Here is a 6,147-nt window from a genome sequence, read left to right as displayed (position 1 = left end):
GTTTCCCTTCTACCACCTTGGAGGACCCATCAATGAACACATTCTCTCCCTCAGGCCAGGGAATATCCCGTAGATCTTCTCTAACCCGTGTCTGGAGGTCTATAACCTGGATACAATCATGGATTTCTTCCTGGCCCCCCTTTTCTCCAGGGCCATTTAAATAAGAGGCTGGATTAAAAATTTCCCCACCTTTAAATTCTAAATCCTCCTGTTCCATTAAACAAGATTCATACTGTAATAATCGAGCACTCGTCATCCACTTAGAGGCTCTCTCAGTTAACAAAGCTTTAATCTAATGTGGGACTTTAACAATGAGATCCCCTCCCCTTGTCAGCTTTCGGGCTTCAGCCACCATCAGAGCTGTGGCTGCAAAGTTCTGCAGACAATGGGGCCAGCCTCTGGCCACCAGGTCTAACAACTTAGAAAAACAGGCAACAGGCCTCCGTGTTCCCCTATGCTCTTGCACCAAAATTCCTTTAGCATGACCCTGTTTGACATCCACATATAGCTGAAATTCTTTTTCTGCGTCTGGAATGAGCCAAGACTGGGGCCTTAACCAATTTGTCTTTTAATTTCTTAAAGCTTTTTTTCTCTTTCTGGTGTCCATACCACAACATTAGGACTGTTTTGAGTTAAAAAGTTATATAAAGGTCTGGCCACCACAGAAAAATCCTAGATCCATGCTCTACAGTACCCCACCAACCCTAAAAACTGCCGTAACTCCTTTTTAGTCTGGGGTAATGGTACCTGTAAAATCCCTTGTATCCTTTCTGGATCAATACACCGTAACCCTTCGGACAGAATGTGTCCCAAATATTTGACCTTCTTTTCTACCAACTGTGCTTTCTTTTTGGATACTCTAAGTCCCTTTTTTGCAAGAAAATTAAGCAGCTTTACAGTAGCCTCTTCAACCACCTTTTCCTGTTCCCCTGATAAGAGCAAATCATCTACACACTGCAACAACTTGACTCCTAAGGGTGGAGTAAACTCTCTTAATATTTTCTGCAAAGCTTGCCCAAACAGAACTGGTGACTCTGTATATCCTTGAGGGAGTACTGTCCATGTCAATTGTTGTTTCATCATTTTCCCTCCTTCCTCCTGTTCCCACTCAAAAGCAAAATACTGTTTACTATCTTCTGTGATTGGACACCCCCAGAAAGCATCCTTCAAATCCAGTACAGAATAATACTGATGTGAAGAAGGGATTTGATTTAGGATTGTGTATGGATCTGGAACTGTGGGATGCCTTGGTTTGACAATCTCATTTATTATTCTTAAATCTTGCACCATTCTGTAGGTTCCATCCGGTTTCTTAACCGGCAGGATAGGAGTGTTATAGGGAGACATACACGGCTCTAAAAGACCTGCTTTTAGCAGGGACTCAATAACAGGCTGTAACCCCTTCTTTCCCTCCCTTGAAAGACGGTATTGCTTTTTAGACACCACTTGTCCTGGTTGCTTCAAATTGGAGAGGCTCTATGTCCAGTTTCCCATATTTCCCTGGAGCTGCCCATACTTCTGGATTTATTTTAGCATAAGCCTTTTCAGACATTTTACACAAAGATATCACAGTTTCGGACTCCGTGTCACTTCGTACAATACTAATTTGCATTCCCATTCTAGCCATCAAATCTCTTCCCAGTAAATTACAATCACAATTAGGAACAAACAAGAATTCATGCAGTTCAAATCTGTCCCCCACATCTATTAACAGCGGTTGAATAAAATGCACTCGCTCATCCTTCCCGCTTACTCCTTGAATAACCAAGGATCTTTTTGACAATTTCCCCCCCTTAGGTATAAAATTTAAGGTGGACCGAGAGGCCCCCGTGTCTACCAAAAAACACACCTCCTCTCGATCCGGACCCACCTTAAAAGTTATCAAGGGCTCCTGAGTGGTGGGTCCTTGGTATAATAGGAGCCCCTGACACCCCTAACAATCCATTTCTATTATTCTCTGGACTTCCTCCTCCTGAGGGTCCAGTTGTTTTTGCGGACACTCGTTTTTCCAATGCCCTTCTGCCCTGCAGACAGCACACTGGTTCTTCCCCAGCCGCTGTTTGGGTCGGCTGTCCCCTGCCGAGGAGGGAATCCCTCTGCCACTTCCTTGTGGCCGACCCCGTCCCCTCTGTCCCTGGGGACCCCTTGGACCCTGCGGTTTATTCCTCTGGGGTTGCAAAAACTCTGCCATCATTTTTGCTTTAGCTTCTGCCTTTTCCTCATCCCTTCTTACACATATCTGCTGCGGTTTTCTAACCAATTCCTTTAGAGGCTTATTTTGCCACTTTTTATCTTTTTGTACCCCTTCCGTATATCAGGCCAGGCTTTAGTAACAAATTGTACGTTAAGCAATGTGTTGAAGGCTGGCCCTTCAGGATCCATCCCCCCGTGCTTCCTCAAGGCATCCCTAATCCTCTCCAACCAATGAGAGGGGCTTTCCTGTTTCTCCTGTTCTAACGACATAGCCTTAGCTATGTTGTTAGTTCTGGGAGCTGCTGACTTGATTGCCCTGATCAAATAAGCACGGTAATCGCGAAGGCGAGCCAGACTGGCCTGGTTATTTGGGTCCCACTGGGGGTCTGCCTGGGGGATGGCATCATCCACCGTAGGTGCATTGGGTCCAGCCCCCCCTGCTGCTTGTGGGTGTTCATCCTCCCACAGCTGCCGAGCTTTCTGCAAAATCATTCGTTTCTCTGATGACCCAAACAAAATTCCCAAAAGAAAATCCCAATCCTTCCATGTATAATCCGCATTTCCCAAATATTCCTCTATCTTTTCCCCCACCCCTATGGGATCATCCAAATATGGGGGTAATTCTTTTTTCAACCCTCTTATATCCTGGGTAGTGAGTGGTACAATTACAAACCCAAATCCTCCCCCTTGACCCCCCCAAAGGAACTTGACAGAGTGGCATCTGGTGTACCCCTGTCTCTTGGGGGGCTTCTGATGCCCTAAACTGAGTTCCTCTTCTAGTTCTGGGGGGTGATACAACATGCTGCTCCCCTCCCCCTACACCATTATCCTTTTCAGGTGGGGCTGTAGGAATAACATTTCCCTGATCCCCTTGCTCTGAAAGTTGAGGATACAGACGACCTGCAGCTGGCTCTGGGTCAGCTAGCAACACTGGAGGACAAGACGGGGGAAGGTGCTGAAAAACATTCCAATCCTCACCACTTTCCTCTAAATACCTTCACAAAATTCGACACAAATGAATTTTATCTGTTCCATAAGTAGCCATATAAGTCCCCTTGCCAACTTATACTCTGGCCACACAAAATAACAATATTTTACCATAATTTCCATAGTTACTTCTGGGTGAATATACAATCTTTCCCAAGACCTCAGCATTCACCCCAAGGGACTCTCCGGGGGTATTATGGGATCGTCATCCCATTTGCCGGGGCCCCTTCGCGGCTTTACCTTTCCAACCCTCTCTGGGTGCCCCGTTTTACCTGTGCTACCCTCCATGGGTGCCCTCCCAGGTTTACCTGTGCTACCCTCCATGGGTGCCCTCCCAGGTTTGCTCCCCGAAGATCCCATTTTACTCACCGGTGAGATTTTCAGTAGTCCTTCCCTGCGGACTCTTCACGGACCCCCCTGGTCCGCCACTCGTCTGTCTCCTGGACAGTCTCGGGAACCCAATCAATCGCCCGGTGCCGGCCGGCACCAAGGGGAGCTGATCACCCAAACTGGGTGAGGCGCGCCTTCAGCTCCGCTCGCCGCCCGCCGCCCCGGACGGTGGAAAGATCCCGGACGAGCCCCCAAATTGTCAGGAAAATTAATCCACAAACACCAGAGGTTTATGTCCAAAAAGGAGACAGAGGAGTCCTTTTTGCTTTATTCGAATAAAGGGAGAGGCCATGGGACATTCCCCTGGGATCTCTCAAATTTTCGGAGGACGCAGCCTCCTTTTTATCCTATTTTCCCGGCCGCATTTCCCTCTCTCTTTCCCCATTGGCTTAGGTACTTGAGAGGCACAGACTTCCCGGAACGCCTGATACCTGAAATTCCCCTCTAATGTATAACCCTCCCTTTTAATTTTTAATTCTTATAGAATTCATAGTTTTCCCCCCGTTGCTTCTTTCATCTTTCGATATCCAATTTCATTTATCAGCAGCCCTACACTTTGTTTGTAAAGGCAAATATCTCTTTCCATTCATCAATCAGTGGAATCCATCCCATTGTTTCTTTTATCTCTCAGTGCTAGCCTTATCTATAGGCTGATCCACAACTCATTTGTAAAGACAAATTTAACATTCCTCTCACCAGCATTGCTTTCCTGAGAGCAGGAGTTCAGTTTCTTATTAAAATAGACACTGGGAAACCATGGAGAGTGTTTTGCTTTCCCCTGCACTCCACACCTCAGTAACAGATTCTGCCATCTGCTCCACCTCAGTCGAGCTGTACCCAGCAGTGTCTGTTCTTTTCCAAACACTTTTCTTCCTCATCTTATTGCTAATGTCTGATGAAGGGAGCATGAATTTTGAATGCAGCAATTATCATTCAATAGATAGGTTTAAATGCTCTAAATGCTACTTAAATCCACAGAGGAAAACTTTTTTTCATGCTGGTGAAAAAAAAAAGTCATTGAAATAAAGTGGAATCACTTTTTATAGAATTATAAAAAGTCTCTTGAATGGCTTTTGTGGTTTGACTCTCACTACTTCTCTTATTACAACTTAGGATAAAATCCCTCAAAGCTAAAGGTCTCTTTTTTAATTGTTTCAGCTAAAAATGTGTGTCACATATATCATCCTGTGCCTGATGCTGACCAATTTAGAGTCACACAGAAATACACAGACATCCAGTATGGACCAAAAAATTCCCTGACTTTGTTTTAAATATGTAGCTCAAGCTGTAGCCCGGAGTATCAAGAGATTTGCTAAGCTACAGAATTGAATTAATTTCTACAAATACATAATTCTTTCTGAACTTATGTTGACTTAGGATATGTCATCTGAGGGCTAGTTTTCCTCATCAATCTGTCTCTGAATGGATGTTCAGACATGCAGGGTATTTTGAATGGTGCCTTTGAATGGAATGACAGGTTTTGCAAGGGTTGAGGAATCACTGCCCATTTATCACATCTCAGCAAGCCCGGATAACTCATTGAACCTCATGACTAGTGCTACACAGCGAGGAATCTTGCAGAGGTTTACCAAAAATTGTATAATTGGGCTGTCATTTCATACAGAAAAAAACCCTTTCTAAACCCTTTTCTTACATAGTCAGGGTCCTTCCTGGAAGAAAGAAACACCTTGAGCTCATGAGAAAGACTCTGCTGTGCTTCCACAGGGTGGCTGAGGAGCACTGGAGACTGCCAGGCTTCACCCACTGCTCGGATGCAGAGAGAAGCTGCACCCCAACCAATTACCAACCCAAATGTGTACCCAGGACAGCCTCTTCCCTGCACAATGATCCACAACACACCTGCTAATGCTCGCATTTAAAGACAGTAATGTTTTTGTGGGGGGTAAAAACACTTTCTATCATATCAGGCAATAGAGAGGAGCTTCAAGCCAATTAGAGAAAATGGACCACGGTGAGTCAACATTCAATAGCTCATGATTTAGAAAAGTATTCACCTTGAAACAGTCAATATGTGCATTGCACATGGATATTTAACCAAATACCTCACCCATAGTTTAATTAACTGTGCAAACAATTAGCAGTGCTCCAGTACAAAGACTGAAAATTCTCTGGACAGCTGAAGTGAAATTCTCCAGAAGTGAACTCTGTGATATAGCTGTTTCCACAGATTGTGAAGAGATCCTTACAGATGTCCAGGGAATCCTGCTTTTATAACACCAACTTATTGATCTGTGAAAATTTTCCAGAGGAATGGAAGTATAACAAGCTGAAATAACAACCAATGCTCAGTGGCTGGTGAAGCACAGCAGCTTTAGTTACACGCTGACCAACAATTACAGAATTGTAATCCCACTCATTTCCTGGAAAGCAAATGGAGTCCAAATTAAAGATATGAGTCTTCTGTGCATCACACTAGGTAACAGCTCTGTGGCCATCTCTGCAAAAAGTGGAACATCTCTTTCGCTGTTCTCTGAAAATTACAATATCGATTTTTATTTTCTAATTCACTTTAGGAGGTGAGTAGCTGTATTTTGTTACCTTCCCAGTCCCTGTCCT

The sequence above is a fragment of the Sturnus vulgaris genome, chromosome 7 (assembly GCF_052056855.1).
Source record: "Sturnus vulgaris isolate bStuVul1 chromosome 7, bStuVul1.hap1, whole genome shotgun sequence".
Taxonomy (NCBI): domain Eukaryota; kingdom Metazoa; phylum Chordata; class Aves; order Passeriformes; family Sturnidae; genus Sturnus; species Sturnus vulgaris.
Note: the sequence above shows the minus strand (reverse complement) of the source record.